Source organism: Mytilus californianus, unplaced genomic scaffold (genome assembly GCF_021869535.1).
Source record: "Mytilus californianus isolate M0D057914Y unplaced genomic scaffold, xbMytCali1.0.p SCAF_13, whole genome shotgun sequence".
NCBI lineage: Eukaryota > Metazoa > Mollusca > Bivalvia > Mytilida > Mytilidae > Mytilus > Mytilus californianus.
The window spans coordinates 24,351,179-24,376,029 of NW_026262615.1; the positions used below are offsets into that span (position 1 = coordinate 24,351,179).

The following is a 24,851-nucleotide window of genomic DNA, read 5'->3' on the forward strand; positions in this document are numbered from 1 at the left end:
TCCCCGACGTAACTTCATCCCAGACGGCCTTTATATATATAGGCTCTACCTATTTTACTTTTTATTTTGCTCTCGTCCTGAACATGCATGAAATAATTGCCACTGGACGTTAAGCAACCAACAATCAATCTATCAATGTATACTGAAGCATTACTAATCCCTCCCTTTCATTAAAGTAAAACAAATGTGACGAAAATTTTCCTTGTACAATGAGTGTTTCAAGCTGCAGACGAAATATTATATCATTTCCTTCAATAGGAGACCAGAAAACTTTAACAAATATTTTCCTAGTGTAATTAGTGTTGTAAAATTTCAAACTTTTGGCAAAGAGGAAGTGTAAACATGGCAGATGAAAAATGCTTACTCGCTACAACTCAATATTATGAAACTGCCGACCAAATATTAAACCCTTTAATAGAATCCAAGAAAAAATTGACAAAAGTTTTCTACCAAAGGGCTTTCGGACGGACGGATATACGGAGCGGTTACTAGACCACAACAAAGTTTTCAAAAGGAGAGTAAACAAAATTAATGAGTGTGATTTATCCCATATTTTGCATTTAATAGAGGTCGATTTTGACTGATATAAGATTTTTGAATTCTTATATGACTGAGCCAACTCCCTCAGGCAAAGTTGACCGTATAAGTTGATGTTGGTATTCTTTTTAGTTCCCTTAAGCATGCTCTAGGTCATATAGCTCATTGAATATTCAAATATCTATACATCCTTGGCTCTCAATTTTTTTCTCTCCAGAAAACCGTTTCTCTGACACTCCACATTTATAAAGAGTTATGTCCCCGTCTCAATGCATCACACATGCTCGACGTAAAAATATAAGAACACAATACGAAATTATTCAACAAGGCTGTGAATTGTGAAGGGGAGAAAGATACGCTTTAATCTGATAAGATTCTGATTACCGCATTAAGTCGTCAAAGGTCGTTTTGTGTTGTTGTTTGAAAAACTGGGCACAATGAATCACTTTGTAAATTAAAAATAATACACTATATATGCATATATGTTTATTAACACATTTTTATTTTAACAATTTACGAAAAATGTTCTTATAACTTCTGAAAGAAAAGGAAATTAATTAGACATTTAACGACGTGGCTGTTCAGTTCATGAAATGTCCTTTAATTGGTCTGGTCAATGTATGTTTAAAAGTCCAAATGTGACAGGAAGCGTTTCTTTGCGGAGAGACTAAGGCTTGAAATTTGTTTTGCAGGAGACTTTTTGACTGATGGGAAAGATCTTCGGCGCTCCTCTTTGCACCATCCGCATTTCTCACATACATCTTCCATGCACAATTTATTAACTTTCAGTGCCCAGCTGCCAACCTTGAAATGATAATCCTCTTTGTCGGTAAGCTCTTTGGCCAGCATGTAAAAGCAAGCAACTGATTCGCAACTTGGTTTGTCCAGACAAGCGCGGACCTCTTCTTCTTTATCAACTCCAAAGTTCTTCTGGATATCTTGAACAGCGTCGCTGACGGCATCTTTTTTGTTAGACCTTCGACGATCTTCATCTTCACACCAACCACATGTTTCGCAGATATCGGTCCAGCACATTTTACGTAGTCCAAGGGCCCATTCAACAACCATTTGGTGGTACTCTTCATCATCGGTAAGTCCAGAGACAATGTAATAGAAACATCCGACAGATTCACAGTTGTCTTCTTTTCCCATACACTCACGGATCTCTGCTTCCTTGTCCTGGCCGAACCCTTCCTGGACACTCTTTATAGCATCTTGGATATCCTTTTCCCTGTCGCCTCCTCCCCTTTTCATATGAAACCCTTTAGCTTCATATGCGCCGATCAAAGCGATCACAATGAAAATGATAATTTTCATGTTTGTTATTCTCTGAAAATACAAATAAAAGGATTGCAATTTATTAGTTTTAAGGATGTTCGCTACTCTGTTTCAAAATAACAAACTTTTAAAAAGACTGTTATAAATTGATAGTATATAAATAACGGAACTAAAAAAGCAGAAAAAAAATGAAGGGTCCGTGACTTTGTTTTCGATATAAGCCATTGAAAAATTAGCGGGAAATGATTCTCTCTAGATTTGTCATACATTTAACATTGGCACCTTTTTTCTTTCAAAAACTATGAAAAAATAACAAGAATTTTATAAGATTTTCAAATATGGCTTTTTCAACTATATGTAATAAAATTATGAAAAGAAAAGTAGGGGTTAGCGGGCAAAATATTCGTTAGCACTACATGAATAAAACCAGAGGATTCCGAATATCTGACAAAAATTCAAAAACAAGATGAGCGAACATCCTTAAGTAAGCTATAACAAAAACGAAAGTATTTTTATTTAATGTAATACTAATTTCTGACTCTGGTCGAAACTTTAAGTCTTCTTAAATTGGTGAATTGTATTATTGTCAGCAAATATCAAACTATCTGATTTTAGTTTTCATTTTTGTTGTTAAAAAATTGACCAGACACATGAGATAATACGTAGCTATGAATTATCATGGTATATGAGATAATATCGGTCGGATATTATCCCATATACCATGATAATGCATAGCTACATATTATCCTATGCAAGTATCACGGATTACGGAAAGTTTTCATAAGAAATAATATTCTATGCTGTACAATAAACAAAATACGTATTGATAGATATATCTTATTCAAGACCATTTAAAGCTTATCTTATCCGATGGTTTTGTTTTTTATACAAAAAAAATGTTGGATGATATCAGCATTTTATGGATTTAGCATAAGGTACAAGAGCAAATAGCTTATACGTTTTCTGGCTTTGTTATTGGTGTGGGTTGAAATCCGGACAACTATGCCTATTGCCTAGAGCGAAAAGAATGTATTCTTGCACTTTACCAAATCAATTTAAGTTTACTTAATATAACGGAACTGTAATTTGAAGAAAAAAAAAATACCACGTTTTCTCTAGAACATTTCACTCCTCCCCGCTAGATAAAAAAGAACTGTTACATGTTGAAAACTCTCGCCTAGTCTCGCGTTTCAGAACTATTTTCCACTGGACGTTAAGCAACCAACAATCAATGATAAATCGGAACTTGGGAAAAATTAAAAAAGTAGAGAAATATTTTGGTCAACTAAGTGTGCTTGTTTAGTCGATACATTTATATACTATAATAATGATAAGATAATGGTTGCATAGAAAAAGACAATCGTTATTTACATTCCACACAAATGAGTGTCATTGTGACCATAGAATATTGTAAAAATAACTTTCCGTAAAAAGTTATAGAACCGCGGTTAACTGCCGGTCCCGGCAAGCCTGTAGATATAATACATAAGTAAAACTTAAATTGGCGCCATTGTATTTTTATTTTATTGGCGCAAATGAAACCTATAGATTTCAAAATGAAGTAGCGCAGAAGTGGCATTGGCGTAAATAAGTTGTGGCGCCAACGGGTTCTTTTTCGGTGCAGAAAGATATCTTGGACACAAGTTGAGAAATTTCTAAAGACTGTGACGAAGCGAGTAAAGTGGGTTAACTTATACTTCAATATTGCTTCCTTTTGTTTTATTGCAAAATTAAACGGTACATTTAAAATGTTTAATTTGAAATATGTAAATCTCATAATACTAAAAGGGCATTTTCAATTTCAAAATCGATATTTTTTTAATCAGGACTTTCAAACATTCCGTCTACGATAAAAACTTCTTTGCAAATTATATAAATCAATATATATGAATATGTTTTTTAATTCAATTTTTGTGTTTGTGTACTATTATGCAATTAAATAATGGACATCTAACTTTTTCAGTATTGAGACGAAAAAAAAAATTAATCTTTTGTAGATTTTCCTAGGCGTTAAATATTTCTACGGAAAACTAGCTTTCTATCTAATGTCTGTTATCATTGTAAAATTCAATATGGTCTACTTTATATTTTCGATATTTGATTTGAACTTTAAATTTGTTTTTAAATATGTTTTTGTGTACCGGCAAAAACCTCTCAAAATATTGATTTGAACTATAAAATAAATAAATACTATTTTAAAGTGGCAAAAAACTTTACATAGATCACCCTTTTTACATCGGATGACCGTGAGGGCATTCCGGTGTATTGTTGCCACAGACATTTCTACCCACCTGACTTTCGTTTTTGACTGATAACCGAACGCAAAATAACATTCCTTATCGCTTGTTATATTTCAATTTCATCAATATATATTCATGAAAATAATTTTTAAGAACATAGATAAATGATATGAAAATGTTTTGTCGTGAAAAATACATATATCAATAACAAATCAAGAAAACCCAAAAAATTTGTGTTAACGCATGCGGAAGAATATCTCAAGAACGTTTTGCGGGAAAATATGAATGCCTACTCAAATCCAATCTATTAAAAAAATCGAATTATTACAGTAGAGTGTCCACCATGCACAGCCACTTGCACTGCACTTTTATTAGAATAGTAGAATAGAATGATTTACAAATGGTTGAAAATTATATATACATGTAACTGTTATATACAAATATTAATATAATACATAACAACAAACCAGAGTATACTGATTTGTATCACTACAATATAATAGTTATTACGGTGAGGTTGAATTCCCTGTCATTTATACACCATCCACTTGTTTTCCTATTTATAAAGTAGCTTGTAGGAATATATAATGATAACGTATAACAGGTGATCACAGAGTAAAAGTGAGAATCTGAGTTACTTACCGGCTAGAATCTGTACGTTGATCAGTAACTGTCTAGTTATCTGTCTCTGGTCTTGCGGACTGGTCATTTCCTTTTATATACCAGACTCGCATGACAACCATCTAATTTACATATTACAAAATACCACGAGCTTCGTTAACAAATAAAACCGTCGCCCGTTGATAACTAAAGCAATTAAAGTGACCATTGTTATTTTTATATTGTGTTAAGAATGGCTTGAATTAAAGTCCTGGTCAATCTCTTCTTTATATATGGACAACAAAGTAAACGTTTAAAGTACCTTTTATTAGGGAAGTACTAGAGATTTTTAAGTAACCGTTCTGGATGATATAGTAGAATTATTTAATGAAAATATATTATAATACTAAATTATAACTATCTTCTATACTATGAACCCAAGGGCGGATTTGGCAACAGAAATATGGCGGCCTTGACTTCTATGCAGAAGTTATGATGTGAAACCGAGGCTGGGAATAGTATACTCTATATAAAATGCCCCAAACTGAAGGTACTCCTGAACATAGTCTGTAGAAGTCTGTTAAAGTTTGGTAGAGTCTGGAGGCTGTAAATTGATTTATTTGTGCTAACAATAAAATATAGTTTATGTTGTGTTATTTTATTGATGTGAATCATATTAGTCAATTAATAACTGTAAAGCTGGTTTTTGATGCATATAATGATAATCACATGAAAATCGGACTTCTTCCTGATCTCTGGAAATGGCGACCCTGGAGTCTGTTACAGTATTGTTCCTAAAAATCAGTATTTTGAGTGTAGAAATGTGCATGTTTTAATTGATTGTTGTGTCTTGAAAGTTTTATACTTTATATGTAACTTGCGAGGAAACATCTGAATTTCTTTTATTTTTTCAAGTTACCACCTTGAAGGAGGAAAATAAATTCAAGACCCCTCCTCCCAAAGACATGAACTTTTCAACCCCCCCCCAAAAAAAAAAAAAAACCCGAACTTTTAATAATTGTATTATTTACAAATCAGAAGTGGAAAAAATAAAGCTTTTAGTGGGGAAGTTGTTTGTAACTTCAGGGAAATTTATTGAGATATGCCTGTTTTGGTCTCATTGACATTTACCACACCTTCGTTCAATTTCAGCACATTGTTCCTATCCTCAGTGTATTAAAGAAGTTAGTAATTTAATTTAGATAAAAATACTTTCCCGGAAGAACTTGTTGAAATTTAGGATTTTTATCTCAACAATTGAGCTGAGCAGAGCGAAACAAAATGACTGAATCAAAAACCAAAGGACAAGAATGTGAACAACTCTTTTTCACGTTGAACTTTAAATTTTCTGTTCTTCCGATCGATCCCCCTTTGATTAATCTATACATATAGTGGTTTCTGTTCTCGTCTGTTCTCGTCCTTAATATGCATATGTCCTTTGATTGAGTTAAGCTATTTCAGTTGATATTTTATAGTATGTCTTTCTATGTTGTGATGTTACACTATTGTTTCAGAAAAAGGGTGAAGGTTTGGTATCATTAAAACGTTTAAACCCGCTGCATTTGTTTGCACCTGTCCTAAGTCAGGAATCTGATGTTCAGTAGTTGTCGTTTGTTGATGTGGTTCATAAGTGTTTCTCGTTTCTCGTTTTTTATATAGATTAGACCGTTGGTTTTCCCGTTTGAATGGTTTTACACTAGTAATTTTACTGGATTTATTGTGACCATATGTACATATTGAAAAGTAGTTATATTATTTATGCCAAAGTAAAGCATAAAGAGTGGGAGATAAGCTACAAATTGGGGCCTCTTCCCCTTTACATTACAAATGAAACATCGACAATTCTCCTTAATTAATTTTAAGAGGACGGGTGTGGTTATTTTAAAATGAATTATTCGATTTTTAAAATTCTTGTCAAAAATTGTTTTAGAGGGAGCGAAAAAAATATATTTGTTTTACTTTAAAAAAAAATCAAACTATGATTATGAAATATTCTTAGTCCTGTATGTTAATGGAAAAAAACAGTTTCTTGGTTTTTGTCGAGCTTGCGACTTCTGTCGCAGAAAGCTCGACATAGGGATAGTGATCCGGCGGCGGCGGCGGCGGCGTTAACAAACTTCTTAAAAGCTTAATATTTCAGAAGGTAGAAGACCTGGATCCTTCATACTTTGTTTATAGATGCCTTATGTTATGAAGTTTCCGTCTGTCATTTGTCCATTGTCCTTAACCTCATTTTCATGGTTCATTGACTTCTTGAAAAAAAGTTATGTTTTTAGTATTCTTAATTTCTCTCGTATTATGAGTAATAGGATAACTATATTTGGTATGTGCGTACCTTGCAAGGTCCTCATGCCCGTCAGACAGTTTTCACTTGACCTCGACCTCATTTCATGGATCAGTGAACAAGGTTAAGTGTTCGTGGTCAAGTCCATATCTCAGATACTACAAGCAATAGGTCTACTATATTTGAGTATGGAATGATTGTAAGGTGTACATGTCCAACTGACAGGTGTCATCTGGCCTTGACCTCATTTTCATGGTTCAGTGGTTAAAGTTAAGTTGACTTAGTTGTTGTGTTTTTGGTCTGTTTTTCTAATACTGTATGCAATAGGTCAACTATATTTGGAGTATGCAAATATTTTACGATGTACATGTCAGTCCGGCATGTTTTATTCGACCTTGACCTCATTTTTACGGTTCATTGGTCAATGTTATTTTTTTTTTTTTTTTGGTCTGTTTTTCTAATACTATAAGCAATAGGTCAACTATATTTGGCGTATGGAATGATTGTAAGGTGTACATGTCTGTCTGGCAGGGTTCATCTGACCTTGACCTCATTTTCATGGTTAATTGATCAATGTTAAGTTTTCCTGGTTAAGTTTGTTTCTTTGATACTATATGCAATAGGTCAACTATATTTAAAGCATGTAATGATTGTAAGGTGTACATGCTTAAGTCAGGAGCCTCTGGCCTTTGTTAGTCTTGTATCATTTTTAATTTTAGTTTCTTGTGTATAATTTGGAGTTTAGTATGACGTCCATTATCACTGAACTAGTATGCTTAAGTCAGGAGCCTCTGGCCTTTGTTAGTCTTGTATCATTTTTAATTTTAGTTTCTTATGTATAATTTGGAGTTTAGTATGACGTCCATTATCCCTGAACTAGTATACATATTTGTTTAGGGGCCAGCTGAAGGACGCCTCCGGGTGCGGGAGTTTCTCGCTGCATTGAAGACCCATTTGTGGCCTTCGGCTGTTGTCTGCTCTATGGTCGGGTTGTTGTCTCTTTGACACATTCCCCATTTCCATTCTCAATTTTATGCTGTCTGGCAGGGTTCATCCGCTGACCTTGAAGTTTGCTTCTTAGATACTCTGTGCAATAGGTCAACTACATTTAAAGCATATCTAGTGTATGGAATGATTGTAAGGTGTACATGTATTTCCAGTTTGGTTTATCTGACCGGGCAGTGACCTTGACCTCATTTTCTTGGATCATGTCAAGTTTATGTCATAGTTGTAGTAAGCTTTATATTTAGGACTATCAACATAAAATAAATGGTTAGTAAAGAAGGCGAGACACTTCAGCGTGTGCACTCTTGTTTATTAAAGGTGCAATAAAAAATGATAGTTCCGAGAACCCCATTCAAGTTAAATGGTCTGATTTTAAAATGATGAAATTTTTATCTGAATTATGTATCACTGATATCTAAAAAGTATGTATTTTGATAAAAGCATAAATTATACAGAAGGACAAAAAGAAGAAGATGTTCATATTCCATTAAGTGGGCTCACGAGGAGCATATCTTAATATCAGACATTATTTTAGACAAAAACATTATGATACAAAAATAAACAGAATAAACGTATAAACCCCCTCTCTCTTTACAGTCTAATCCGTATAAAGGTCACCTGTATTAAGGGAAGACTGTATTAAGGCCACACTCATGTTGTCCCGCTGTAGAAATACCTATGTATTTTGAACCTAAATTCAAAGAATGCCTCCTTCATAAGGTAGGTTTTTCTCTATCCGGATTGTGACCTTTATACACAGGTCCGTCAAAGATAACTTAAGAACGGATGTAAAATGTGAAATTAAAAAAAAACAACACTTTTTTGTTATGGTATTCAATGTGAAAACTTTTGAAACAAGGCTGTTGGCTCTATGAATCTTGCATGGAAGTTGGCAGGGTGGAAATACATTTGTCCCACATATCTGAAATTAAAGAAAATGTACCGTTATAAGAATAATATACGCGTTGAAATAATTATTTAAGAGGAGAGTTTCATTGAATCAAACGATTACTTGGGTTGAATTGAAAACCAACAAACGGAACCTCCAATAACAAATTCCATGTGCTTATCTCAAGTCGGGAACCTTATCAGTAGTTGTTTATCGAATATCTTAATGTTTATAGCTATTTAGAGAATTTGGCTGATCTTTTGTTTATTTCTGTTAAATTTGAATTTCATAGACACTGGACGATTCAACGCTCGACATACGGTATACATGTAACACTTTCACTTGAAATAAAGTACTTTGGGCAAAAAAGGGTCCTTACACCTTAAAACCAGGTTTAATCCACCATTTTCTACATAAGGAAATGCCTGTACCAAGTCCGGAACATGACAGTTGTTTTCCATTCGTTTGATGTGTTTGAGCTTTTGGTTTTGCCATTTAGTAAGGGACTTTTCAGATTTGAAATCTCCTTGGATTTCAGTATATTTGTTATTTTACTTTTTACATTAAAAATGCGTGTTTACTACAGGTTTCCTTCTGCATACGAGTAAACGTTTGATTCAAAATGCTATCAAAATTCTATACAAAAAAGTCAACCTTTTTTGAATTCTATTACATATCTTTTTGTAAATATAAAGATTTTTTGAAATTTTACGTTGTTTCCATTTGGAAAACGTTTATATACTAGTCAACAGAAGAAACGATACAAGGCAATATATTTTCCATATATAATGAAATTGGATACACTGTACTGAGGTAAACAATTTCCCAATTGATCTATTATTTACAGAGTGTTATTTTCTAATGAAAACCATTGATTTAAGACAAATACGGGTTTGTTTTTTTTTGTAATTTTTGTTATTTCAAAAATCGTATTTTTACCCAAAAATTCAAAAATCGATATTAGAACTTAAAACTTTCAACTTAAACATGGTCTGCTTGAAATCTGGAATGCCTTTGCAGACATTTGAATACTTAATTCTCATCTTCGAAATTAAGTGCCGACTTTTGACATCATTTTCGGCAAAATAAATTTGACCCCTGTGTTCAATAACACGGTATTTTCTCACTTTCCAATTTGGTCAGATTCTTTTAATCATATGAATTTGCTTTGAAAATGAATGTTTTTCATTGGATAATATAACAGTTTTTCCTATTTATTATATTTTAGGATAAATTGGAGTTCAAACTTGTGTATCGTTACATTTGTTGACTAGTATAAATAACAGCCACAAGAGGCTTATGTTCTATAAAACATCATCTGTATATCAACAACCTGTCGATTTCAGTGTACATTGATGTTTCAATGTGGGTATTGAATAGTAGGGGCATACGTTTTTTTTTAAATGCACGTAGACGATTAACGGGCTATATATCTGACCTGTAGTCAATTCTCTATGTCAACAATGAGCAAAACCCATACCGCATAGTCAGCTATAAAAAGCCCCGAAATGACAAATGTAAAAACAATTCAAACGAGAAAACTAACGGCCTAATTAATGTACAAAAAATGAACGAAAAACAAATATGTAACACAGCAACAAACGACAACCACTGAATAACAGGCTCCTGACTTGGGACAGGCACATACATACAGAATGTGGCGGGGTTAAACATGTTAGCTGGATCCCAACCCTCCCCCTTATCAGGGACAGTGGTGTAACAGTTCAACATAAGAACGAACTATAAAAATCAGTTGAAAAAGGCTTAACTCGTCAGATGGATACAAATAGAAATACATCTAACAAAACACATGGTTGGCGTGGCAGGGTACTTGTACATCCCAACAACAAAAAGACACTACGTACAGTTACTGACAGCTAGTTTAAAGCCTATAACAACTAATAAAAAAATCATACATCTAAGACTAAATTATCAATCAGTACACATCCAACATCCAATGGACTCAGTGTAAAGACGTCATAAAAAGTCAGAGAAAAACATGACCTTAAGTATGCATGTCGTGATGAAGGTTTGTTGAAACATCATGACATCTTGCATTGCACCGCGCAAATTCAATACAATACCACGAGGACATCATCTCTCAAATAATTAGGGTCTTATCATTTCGGAAGTCCAAAAGTCTGGTACTGAAATTCCGAATTACTAAGCATACTGAATATAGATGTATATGTAGATAACGTTCCGTACTTTATACTTATTTATACTTATTCAATCAGCATTTATGAGATAGGGGTGTTTTCAGAATTGTTTTACATCCTTTAAGAAATAATTGATGCAAGCTATACTTTATTGGAGTTTTAACATGGGTAGGCATTATATTCGTGATTATTTTTGCCCGAGCGATAGTGAGGGCTAAAATAACACGAATATAATGGCTACACATGTTAAAACTACAATAAAGTATAGCTTGCATCAATTATTTCGATTCTGATTAGGACAATTAAGGTAATTTCTATGTCCGATGTGTATAAGTGTAGAGTGTTTGTATAGGCTCTTCCATGAATCTCCCTTTTTTGTTTGTTAACAAGCAAACGACAGGCAATGTGATTTTTCAGAGGGGGAGTTTTGAACAGCCAGCATGAACGGTTGTCGTATCTAGGTCAAATGTGTCAATTTCTGATTACAACACATTACAGTCACGATAAATGAATTAGTAACAACATGTGCATCATTTATGTCTTTGGAAGTGTTTTAAGTTAATGAAATATATTAAATGCATGCCAATTTGCTAAAATTCATTATCTGCAGTAGTCAATATACGCATGTGCAAACGAATTTTATTGGATTTAGAGCATGGGTTTATTCACAAAGCGAAAGAAGCACGTCAAAGTAGAATATCAGTTAAAATAATGTACTAATTTTTATTGCGTAGTGACATATTTCAACCACTTCTGATATGTTACCTCTGGGCACCCTTAAGCGTAACTATTATCCTTGTGCTTTTGCGTTTGAAACCTGAAATCATTCGAAAGCAAAAACCATATTGATATCATTATACGCAGCGGCTTATTCTTATGCGAGATGCGGTAGCTTTTACGATATCAATGTGCAGAAAACCCTATGATTACTTATGATTCATGCGTGTATAACCGGAGAGCATGATTCTACATACAAAATCGCTTGTCGACTCCAGGACTCGAACCCGGGATCTCTTTGTTACAAGGCAGCGCGTTAACCGACTGAGCCAAAGAAGTACTTTCTTAGCTCAACCGCTTACGGCTTACTAAGTATCTACTAAAGAAGGAATGCAATATCCCGTCACACGTGTTATTCCACAGAAAAGTTAATAAGAGCAAAATATTAAACTGCAACAAAAATCTATTAGACCAATAAGTTATGACTAATTTGGAACGAATATATTTCTTACAAAAATTATGTAAAGCTGTCATAAACACATTTTCTTAGTTTAAGGGTTTGAATACATGGTTGAGTTTTAAATTATGGAAGAGTATGACGTTTTATTTGATTGTTACATGAGTAATACAACGGATATTGTTAATATGACGGGAACAGCTTACCTTTCCGGAGTACATACTTAATTATATAAGGGCTCGTGCACCTTTAATCTTTTATTTTGTGCGTTTTCTTTCTCGACTTTACATTCATATTGCCACCACATTCTCCTAGTATCTTTTAACTCTTTTTAGACTCAATCAAAACGAAAAAATCACACCCATGCAATTTTGAATCAAAATAGGAAATTTCATAGTTCTATCCTAGAAATATAAAGATTCGAACTTTCTTTAAAAGTAAAAGAAGTAGATACTTTACCACATCCCCGGACTATATATCTTTAAGGGCATGCAAGCAAGGACTATTGGTCTGTGTAAATGTAGACCATTACTCTATGTAAATGTAGACAATGACTCTGTATAAATGTAGTCCATTACTCTATGTAAATGTAGACCATTACCCATGTAAATGTAGACCATTACTCTGTGTAAATGTAGACCATTACTCTATGTAAATGTAGACCATTACCCATGTAAATGTAGACCATTACCCATGAAAATGTAGACCATTACTCTATGTAAATGTAGACCATTACTCTGTGTAAATGTAGACCATAATGATTACTCTATGTAAATGTAGACCATTACTCTATGTAAATGTAGACCATTACTCTGTGTAAATGTAGACCATTACTCTATGTAAATGTAGACCATTACTCTGTGTAAATGTAGACCATTACTTTATGTAAATGTAGACCATTACTCTGTGCAAATGTAGACCATTACTCTGTGTAAATGTAGACCACGACTCTATGTAAATGTAGACCATTACTCTGTGTAAATGTAGACCATTACTCTATGTAAATGTAGACCATGACTCTGTATAAATGTAGACCATTAATCTGTATAAATGTAGACCATTACTCTGTGTAAATGTAGACCATTACTCTGTGTAAATGTAGACCATTACTCTATGTACATGTAGACCATTATTCTATGTAAATGTAGACCATTACTCTATGTAAATGTAGACCATTATTCTGCGCAAAAATTTTGCAAAACAAATGTTAGAAGATTGTTATGGGGGAACAATAAGTATTTGGAAACAAGAACCAATATGTCTTAAAAATATACAGTGCACAATAGGTCTTAAAAATATACAGCGCACTGTGGCACCGTTAAAGTCCACAATTCCTCTAAAGTCCACAACACCGTTAAAGTCCACAACAAATTTCCCCTTAAGTCCACAACGCCGTTAAAGTCCACAAACTTTCCGCTAAAGTCCACAAAATGACCTCCGCTAAAGTCCACAAAAAATACCGTTAAAGTCCACAATAACAAGTTCCGCTAAAGTCCACAAAAAACACCGTTAAAGTCCACACAACTTTTTTTTTATTATTAAAAAATCAATTCGCTTTTTTTTTTATCCCGATGGTATAGATCTAATAAAAAGCATGGACTTCTGTTCTTGGAAAGGATTTCTTATCCGCTTCAATTTTATAAATGAAAAGATTCTGATTTTGATCCCCATAAAAAATCTTTGTATTGTGATTTTCTATGAATCAAACAGGCAACATTTCTGAAAAGTTATCTAGCTATGGTGCTCTTTCTGTATTTTCTTTGGTACATTTTGTAACCATTTATACACACTGACATATCTTGGAGCCTATATTTGACATTGAAATTTCGTTTGCAAATATCTTTGCAAATGTCTATAAAACTTAAGAACGAAATCCATTCAGTTTTTGTTATGCTCCACAGCAACCAAAACGGTCCCTTATTCCAAAAATAGACTTTAAACCATAATGTTCTTGTTTGAAATCAAAATAATGATAAATAAAAGAATTCAACACATGCATTTTGTGGTGCTAAGCAGATTTCGATCACTCATTAGTTTTCATGTTTGTTTGGTTTTCAAAAAGGAAAATGTATTTGTTTCAGAATGCATTGAAGATGAATTGAATAGATTATACGCAGATGCGGTTCTGTATTATGTCTTACCCATGATGAGTACAAGTATAAAAGATTTGCGCACATTTTTAGAATGAAGCGCTTCCGCGCGTCATACAAAATGTACTTCGGTCAACGCTTTAACACCCCAATGAATTTACAAAAAGAAGCATTCAATTCCTAAATACAGGCATTTGTTAAAATCTTAAACTAATATTGTTACAATTACATGAATAAAGAGAATAAGCGAACATTCAATCAATTGAAATGAATTATTTATTTTCTTTTTTGGCACTCTCGCCCACAAGGAACACTAGATTTTTTACATTTACATGTTTTGTTCATGCATATTCCTTTCCATTTACATTTTGTAGTAAAGTTCCTAAATATTCTAAAAACTTTTCTTGCCACATTATGTTCACTTTCAAATAGCTTCAATTATAAACACTAAAACAGGGAAGACATTTAAGTGTGTCCAGTCTTGTTATAATAATTATGTATACTATGTAGGTTCTTAAATACGTTAATCCGATAGCAATTATCAATACAAAAATATTGGATGGAGAGTGGTCTCATTGGCACTCATACCACATCTTATTTACACAAGTATATGGGGTCATGATGATGTACCCTGTCCTCCCCCTTTTTTACGAGGCAATATTTTGTCAAAGTTCTGATTTCAAGCCATTTATACAAATAACGTTTACCTATCTATTCCTGGTCATCTATACTGATATTTTTACTTATTTTTGCTGTTTTATTATCCAGCTATTTTTATATCGGCAAACTATATAAAAGTTGAAAAAATAGCTGGAGGGGAGTGCAGGATACATTATTATGACCCCATGTCCATGTGCTTATTTTTAGTAACAATTTAATTAAAACTAGCAAAATCGAATTATATGTCCAATTTCTTGTCGGTGCTCATGTTTTAAAAAAAAAACATTATTAATAACATATCCGGAGACTTTTGCTCTGTACATTTATAGTGACGTAAAAAAGTGATTATATACAAAGAATAAGAAAAAAAAACAGTACTTGAAGAATGCATTAATTATGTAATAACTAACCAATTTGACTATGATTAGATAGATTTTTAGAAATGATGTCCAAATTGGCCTGTTTGATTCATTGATCGGATCATCATAATACAAAGATCAAATTAATGGAACAAAATCTTCTACAGATACTGTACTTTTTTTCATTTATCAAACTGATAAAAAATAACTACCAAGAACAAAAGCCAATGCTTTGTATTGTACTACCGGGATAAAAAAAAAAAAAGCGAATTGATATTCTAATAATAAAAAAAGTTGTGTGGACTTTAACGGTGTTTTTTTGTGGACTTTAACGGAACTTGTTATTGTGGACTTTAACGGTGTTTTCTTGTGGACTTTAGCGGAGGTCATTTTGTGTACTTTAGCGGAAAGTTTGTGGACTTTAGCGGCGTTGTGGACTTAAGGGGAAATTTGTTGTGGACTTTAGCGGAAAGTTTGTGGACTTTAGCGGCGTTGTGGACTTAAGGGGACATTTGTTGTGGACTTAAGGGGACATTTGTTGTGGACTTTAGCGGTGTTGTGAACTTTAGAGGAATTGTGGACTTTAACGGTGCCACAGCGCACAATAGATCTTTTAAAATATACAGCGCACAATAGGCATGAAAAATATACAACGCACAATCGGTCTTGAAAAAACATACAGCGCACAATTGGTCTTGAAAAAATATACAGCGCACAATGGGTCTTGAACAATATACAGCGCTCAATGGGCCTTGAAAAATATACAGCGCACAATAGGTCTTAAAAAATATAACAGCGGACAATAGGTCTTGAAAAATATACAGCGCTCAATAGGTCTTGAAAAATGTACAGCGCACAATTGCTCTTAAAAAATATTTAGCACACCATAGTTTTTAACAAATATATAGCGCATAATCGGTCTTGAAAAACATATACAGCGCGCACAATAGGTCTTGAAAAAATATATAGCGCACAACAGGTCTTAACAAATATACAGCCCATAAATAGGTCTCAACAAATATCCAGCGCACAATCGGTTCTAAAAAATATATAAAACGCACAATTGGTCTTAAAAATACATAGCACACAATAGGTCTTGATAAGTATATAGCGCACAATTGGTCATGAAAAATATACAGCACTCAATAGGTCTTGAAATATATACAGCGCACAATAAGTCCTAAACAAATTTACAGCGCACAATAGGTCTCAACAAATATACAGCGCACAATCAGTCTTAAAAAATGTTCAGCGAACAATCGGTCTTGAAAAATATACGACGCACAATAGGTCTTAAAAAAAATACAGCACACAATAGGTCTTAACAAATATACAGCACACAATAGGTCTTAACAAATATTCAGCGCACAATCGGTCTTAAAAAATTTATATCACACAATAGATCTTGAAAAATTTATAACGCACAATAGGTCTTAAAAACATATATAGCGCTACATATTTTCAACATCCTCCAGCGAATCGTAGGCGCTTCATTCAAATGACTTAAAAAAAATTAAAATAGCGGAAAGTTTGTATATGCGTAGAAGTAAGACATTTACACTTTATGGGGTTGATAAAAGAAGAAATGATAAAAATGTTTTACCATTGTCTTTGTAGAATACAGTTAATTGACCAGTACATAACGAGAAACAATGCTTGATCAATTTTTTTATAAATTATACAAGGTATGACCTTTAATTTGCATCTACATTAATAGCATTTCACAATTATTGGAAATTTTTTCTTCGGAGCAAAAATATTTTGTCTTGATTTCTGTTATCAAGTGATTCTATCCGATTATCTTTTGTGTTAAAAAAATGAGCTTGTAAGTAGAAAAACAATTACTGAATAAATGAATAAACAAACATTCTATAGAAGTAAAATTATAGAATGTGTTGATGTGGATCATTAATTGTACGTTGTTTTGGGATGAAATGAAGATCTTGATTTATTTCTACGAGCTAGATCGAGGCACCGCCTTCTTTTTTTTTTTTAACCCTATTAGGTTTTGAACAAACAATATTTGATATTCAATTGTGGCATTTGAATAGGTTAAAATTAGTCAAGTTACATTATCAATGAAATTCCTATATGAGGGTCTGTATGGACTTAACAGAATTGATAACGATGTCCTAAAAAATAGTGAATAGAGAAAATTGAGCAAAAAAATAGATTAAGAATAGCGAATAATTGGTGGCAAAAGTAAAAAGAATAATTGTGGTAAATTAAAGAATATGTGATATAAAACTGATTACAGAAATGAACGATGTACAGAACAAAGAAATCATCTAAATACAGGAAAATGTATTAGTAAAATCGGTTCATTAGTATTTTACAGAATAAAAGAATAGAGAAGGGACACGGGGAATGTGTCAAAGAGATAACAACCCGACCAAATTGCAGAAAACAGCCCAAGGTCTAAAATGAGTCTTTAACACAGCGAAAAAAAATCCCACACTCTGAGTCGGTCTTCAGCTGGCCCCTAAACAATAATGTATACTAGATCAGAAAAAAGGACGCCACAGTAAACTCCGAAACATACACATGAACCAAATAATGAAAAGAAAAAAAAAACAACATAAGACTTACAACAAAGGCTAAAAGTTCCTGAATTGGGACAGGCGCAAAAATGCAGCGGGGCTGAAGTTTTTTTGTGAGATCTCAACCCTCCCCTATACATCAGGTCAATTTGAAATAACCAATTACACAGCAAAACGCACAGCAAAGTCAGTTCAAAGAAGTCCCAGTCCGATGTTAGAATAGGCAACAGAAGAAACTAGGCATGTAATTCATTTTTAAAGGTAAAGAAAAATCCTGTAAAGAATACAGAAGTTAAAGACACCATCCAGACCCTCCTTAATGACCAACGGCTAATGTCAATCATGAAAATATCTTATGCGATGCTAAGTAATCTAATATGCAGAACCAAATTATGCAAATTATTGCCTGCCTTCTTATTATAAAATAACGAGCAGCACTATCCACCGACAGTTTTCGCAAATTAACTGTCAGACATCGTTGCATCATCTAGACCAAAGATATTGTAAAGGTAAATTCAAGTTTTTATCATTGATTATACATATATTTTATGTAATTTTATTTCTTTGGTCAATAGGAGAACTTTAATTTAATAAAACCATAATTCAGAAAAGTGCAACTACTAATAATTTTAATTTGATTACACCTTTTGAATATGTTATATGAAAGACTTTGTCTAATTCAACCATTTTATGATGACAAAAGAAGATACTTACTATAATAAGAATTATATAAAATCATAAAACATAGTTTTACAAAACGCCGCTTCATCTTATGCCAAATGTTTGCACTTTTCCATGATTTTTGGTAGTACTAATTTCTTATCTATATCAAAAACATAATTTGTATAGAACTAGAACAGTTAATTGGTTGGATAAAGAAGAGTACAGTTGGTGGAATTTGCGTGGTTGTTTTCTCCGATTTAAATCAAATTCTTCTACAAACTTGAAATACATCTTTAATATGACACTGAACAGTTTTGATGTCTAAAAATTGGATTCTAGACGTTTTCAGTAGTAATTTTTTACAAATATCGAATTTCAATATTTTACGTTATGGATAAAAAAAAAAGCAACACATACATGGTAACGAACATTTTTTTTCAGGGACTCGGTTTACGGACCTATACATTTTCAATCATTTGAACCTTTCAATTTTGTGCTGATTATTTTTTTTCTTCCGGCGTTATCCCAATGTACACTCTATACTTTTTATATAGTAAGTCATTTGTAATCGTAAAATGCATCGATTTTTCCCCCCTCTAAATTGGTCGTTACACCCTCGGCATCGTTCGATCATTTTTGAACAACGCGATCCATTGACGACATCAAAAGGCAGTTATGTTCCTTCTTACATTTAACATAAGTGATATGACTAAGTAACTCACATAGCGAAAATCGTAAAAGCTTACAGCAGAATGCATTGAGTGTGTAGGTAAAGTTAATATCTTTGGTTAGCTTGCTTGATAGCTGAACCGTGAAGTCATTATTAGGTTATGTACACTACCCTCCTTTCGGAGTAGTCTAGTCCTACAGACAGATAGATTGGTTATATGTCGGACTAGTCTACTCTCAAAGAAATGTAGTTTACATAACCTAATAATGATTCCACGGTTCAGCTAGCAAGCAAGCTAACCAAAGATATAACCTTTACCTACACACTCAATGCATTCTGCTGTAACGAGTTTTTTTTATAAGTGGTCATTGGTCCAATAGCATTGAGGAAATTGAGGTCAAGTTAAAGATCATGTTCCAAGTTATGAATCTTGCTTAAACGTTATTCCGCGGAATACACGTTAAACCCAGCGGTTGAAAAAAATCCGCTAAGATGCCAGGCTTATATATTGATACGCCAGACGCGCGTTTCGTCTTGAAAATGAAAAATGATCAGTTGGTCGCAAATGTGAAATAGTCATTAAGATTAAATCATAAAGTCATGCTGATTGTAAGGTGCACAGTTTTCTCTGCTTTCAAAATAGTTCTGTTTCAATCCATCCTGGTTTTATTACTGCAATAAACTAACTATAAACTAAATTTGATTTTTTAACTAATTAACCAAAATTAATAGCGGTATTGAGGTCGAAGAAAACAGACTTGTTAAATAGTGTACTCACTACACAGAGGCGGATTTAGAGGGGGCCAGGGTTTCGCTCTCGTTCTGATATGTCGCCCCTGAAGACTTGGTGCGTAAGATACCAGAACGGGAGCAATTGAAAATATTTTATTTTTATAAGAATGTCATTGTGTTGACGAGATAAGGACTTTTCGAACTAATTGAATGCTAGTCCAGTGGACTGTCCGACAACAAGTAGGACTCTATAGTGTGTGAGGTTAAGTTAGCTATAAAACCAGGTTTAACCAATATTTTTCTTCTGAAAATTCCTGTACCAAATCAAGAATATGACAGTTATTTTTCACTAGCTCTTTTGCTTGGTAACGTTTGGTGTTGTCAGTTTTTCTGAATTTCCCCTATTTGAATTTACTTTGGAGTTCGGTATTTTAGTATTAAGAATCTTCATCGATTGGTTGTAGGTATGGTCGATTTAAGAAATATTTTAAACATATTGTTTGTATTTTGAATTTTATTATTTTTTATTTTCAGAAAGATGAAGTTAATAGTTTTATCACTAGCAATGGTTGCTTGTATTTTGAGTGTGAATGGGTACAGTTTTAAACGTACTGCTGATACTCTTGGTGACAAAGAAAAGGGGCTCTTGAGAAGAATGGGCGTGGGAATGGCAAAGGAAAAATTCGGCGAAGATGGTGCAAAAGAGGGCGCCAGAATGTTGGACATGTGCCTGGACAAACCTTTAAGAGACATAGAGTGCTGCGTGAAAGGAGAAGGTAAAAAAATATGTGAACATGATGGTGTAGACGTTGCCACTTGCAAGGAAATTGAAAGGCTGGTGGATGAAACACTAGAAGCAGGTGAAGCTGTATATCAGGTAGGATGCCTTGACATGGAAGGAGTTGCACCATCGGAGTGCGCCAAAGAATTATGTATGCTATATTGTGAAAAAAGATATGAAGATGAGTCTAGCGATTGCGACGAAGAATGTGGAAAATTCGGAAGTCATTTCGAAGAAGAAGAAAAAGAAGAAGAAGAGAAATCCGAAAAAGACCTTTCACTTAAACATCTTCGTTCCATGTTGAAAATTAGAAAATTCAAAAATTTCGTCAAGAGGAAGTAGAAACCAACGTTAAAAACCCGGTTAATCTGCACTCAAAACGACCGAATGGACAACAACCTTACAATATAATATTGTTAAATTTTGAAATAAACTTATAATTGAATAAATATTTGCATTCTTTATGCCTTTATTTTATTTTGAATTCTACAATTCTCAGTTTTTGTCAAACTATCAATAAAATTCCCACATACCCGAAGAAGAAACTAGTGTAACTGTTCTTTATCTCGATCATGTAGAAAGTTGATTTGATCACGTATTCAGCAAGAAATTTACGTTTTCGGAAAAAACAAATAATTCCCCAAAAAAGACAATTAGCAGAAAGAATTAAGACACCAATGCTCATCTGCTTAGCTACTACAGAAAATAATAATTCAAAAACACAAATAAACGTAATTTCATAGACAGGGACATCAATGTAATTGCGGTTAAACTCTTATTTTGTAGCTTCAATTTCTAGTCTTATACTTTCGAAACTGATTGGTATCTACCTTCTAACCTCTTAAAATACAAACAACAAACGCTTCTTTGAATTTGATGAAACATTCCTTGTCAAAGAAAAAAATAAATAAAGACGCATATCGGGCTACATTTATCTCGAGATGCACGTGCTGTAAAACAAAGAAAACATGAAATAATCTGGTAGGGACTACCGTACAATGTAGCTAAAATATAGAGGTAGAATCTGTTATGGCGGACTCCGGAAGTTGAAAGATGCACAATTTATGCGCACGACGATAATTTAAATTGCGTTGCAATGCAAGATTATAAATATAGTAGTTTGGGATGTTATATGCTGTGATGACCAACCATCCCATCAATTCAATACTTCATTAATGTATATATGGAAGGTTCTTTACAAATAACAATTTTTTTGAAATAATGGGTGGATGATTGGAAGACCTTCTGCCGAAAAGATTTTCATTTAATGTTGATTGATTGGCACACATAGCGGCACTGTTGGCAATGAAATATATGGGTCAAACGAAATTCCTTTCTATTGAGTAGGTGTGTTTGAATAACACATGTTTACATTAATCTCGAGGATTATGTGGCTGTAAAACGGAGAGAAAAAAAGATACAAACTGGTAGAGACTACTGTACGTAAACATGTAGTTTATTTTTAATGGTGTGATGTTATGATGAACAATCATACCATGCAATTCAATATTTTATGCAATTCAATATTTTATGGGGCCTCGGTGGCCGAGTGTTCTAAGTAGTTACTACTGTAATCACTACTTAAATTCCTTTTTTCAGAATTTTATCAGAATATTGGAAATTACTATACTCACCAACCGCAGATCCAGTAACCAATTTTACTGCACCAGTAAACTTCATCTAATTTTGATTTTTTTCTTTTTTTTTTCAAAATTCAACTATTAGTCATTTTTAATCACAAATTCTTTCAAGCTGATAAATGTGCTTCGGGGCATTTGTAACTCATTTATAGAAACTATTTGTTTTAAACTGTAAGTAGGCATAAACAATAGGATAGTCCCTTACTTAGAACATGATTTCATTCATTCTTCACAATTAAGAAACACCAAATCCTACAATTTCTTTGGTCGAGAGGACTTTGCTATATTCTAAATTTTTATTTCAAAATAGCCAGTGGCAATTTTTGTTTTAATATCTTGATTACGATACAATGAAATCTTACCCTTGTGGTCATTCATGCGTTGTAAATTAGTAAACGGAAAAAGTATGTACTATGAAAATTTGAAGGCAAATTCAAGCAATTTGATTGGACGAGAAGTTGTAAGTATGTGCTAAGCTCAGATCACCCCTACCAGAACACCCCAGCTTGAGTTTCTTTGTTCTGCATGCTTTCCTTTGTTCTGTAACATTTCGGCGGGAATGTCAAATCCACAATAAAACTTAAAAATATTTATACGGAAAAGACTATCTATCAAAATTTATGTAGAAAAAATTCAGTGTCTAGTCTGGGAATCGAACTCAAGACCTTTAGCATATAGACCCACGATTCATACACCTACACCAGCACGACTGGATAGGAACTCTCTGTTAATTTAACATATTCAAACATTGTATCCGGGGCTCATAAAGGGTATATACTATATAGTAATATATAAAGTATATTATAATGATTGTTTGGCGTTTTTTGAAGCGTAAATGGTTTTTTATCCAATCTAGAACAGCTGGGATGTAAAATAGTTATCCCATTCGGACTTGGTGTGTCAGTGTAGGATCACCCCGATGGCCCACTAACACACCGCTTCCTCATGGGATAACTACTACTGATAAGATGACCAGTATGTTCGCATTAATGGCACATATACAGTTACTTCACTATGAAACCCCATTATTTAAATTACATTCTTCTCTTCCTTTCTAAAATGTTAAAATGTTGGACCAATTCAAATAATGCATTGACGGAGTGATGTGTGGAATACTTTACAAATGACAATTATTTTGTAATCATGGGTGGATGATTTGAAGACCGTCTGCAAAAGGTTTTCATTGAATGTTGATTGGTTGGCGCACATAGCGGCATTGTGAGGCACTGTTCCAATTGAAAAGTTATGGAAAAATCTCATTTTAATAGTCTCCCCTGAAACTAATTAGTTTATTAAAAAAATATTCTAGGTATGGCAAGGTTGGCAAAAAAAGCGGTCAATACTAGTATTGACCATGCCGGCGGTAAATACCGGGAAATACTGGCAAATACTGGTCGATTGAAATTTTGAGTGGACATTACAATAAAAACCACCCTATATTGGTCAATTACTTATAGTAATGAAATAATGAAAGTGTTAAAGTCATTTCAAATGTTCTCATTTCTATTTTTATTGTAAATTCTTAATAAACAGTTATTTACAATGATTTATTAGTACATAAGATAAAAATGTTTTGTCCCTGGCAAGGAAACTCATCAGGTGGCTTTTGCACTGACAATAGCATTGCAATCATTACATTTTGCACTAGTTTTGGTGTTGTCTTATATTGTATAGAAGTTCCAAATAGGGTCTTCAGGTTTCAGTTTGGTGCTTAAGGTCAAGATGGTTGTACTATGTGTATGTAAATCATGTAAATATTGATTATGTAAAGGTAAAATTTATACTACATTATATATTTTTTGGTTTAAAACATAAATTTCAGTCCAGCCATAAGAGTAAAGGTCCTTCATACCTTCCATTTCCTGCATAAGGATGATTTTTGTCTCACATTTAATAGACAGGAAATAGTTTATTGTTCAAGTGAGTCTTCAAATATCACTTTTATTACTTTCAACCATGTTTTGTCATCATTTATTGGGGGCTGTTGTTTTTAAAGTAATTAAATTTTCACACCTAGCAATGCCAGGTGATAGGTAATAACACACCTGTAACTTCATTTACCTGTAGTTTTATGTACCTGTAAAAATTATGCATTTTCAATAAAAATTATCTTGATTGAAAAATGTTGTAATAATTAATTTGTCAATTCTTTATATATGTATATCTAAAATATGCAATATCATAACTTATAAGGACTAAATTAGTAGGCATAAGTGTTAAAAATGAATAAAACATATCAAATTAATTCATTTATATCAGCTGAAACATGCCAAAAGATAAAAGTTTGAATATATCTTACATTTTATAATTTTTTTACTTCAATAAATAGTAAAAACCACCATGAAAATTTCAATCGACCAGTATTTGCCAGTATTGACCACTTGAGGAGTATTGTCCGGGGCGGTAAATACCGGTAAATACCAGGGGCGGTATTTACCGCCCAACCTTGAGGTATGATATAAGGAAAATCTCTACAAACGATTCTCATGATTTTTATCAACTAATTTTTAAAATCTACTCCTCTGAACTTTAGGCATCATGTTTTTAGTG

General features: G+C 33.2%; 2 long non-coding RNA genes across 2 annotated transcripts; one reads left to right on the top strand and one right to left on the bottom strand.

Annotated features, from left to right (window-relative positions):
- Nucleotides 1-1,008: 1,008 nt before the first annotated feature.
- LOC127723400 (uncharacterized) lies at nucleotides 1,009-4,831 on the bottom strand. The gene is made up of 2 exons (XR_007992066.1): nucleotides 4,698-4,831; nucleotides 1,009-1,866 (listed from the first exon to the last, which is right to left on the bottom strand). It is a non-coding gene; the product is annotated as an uncharacterized LOC127723400 (long non-coding RNA).
- A 13,439-nt stretch (nucleotides 4,832-18,270) lies between these two features.
- On the top strand, nucleotides 18,271-21,123 carry LOC127723792 (uncharacterized). Its single transcript, XR_007992255.1, has 2 exons — nucleotides 18,271-18,324; nucleotides 20,415-21,123. It is a non-coding gene; the product is annotated as an uncharacterized LOC127723792 (long non-coding RNA).
- The last annotated feature ends 3,728 nt before the right edge of the window (nucleotides 21,124-24,851 follow it).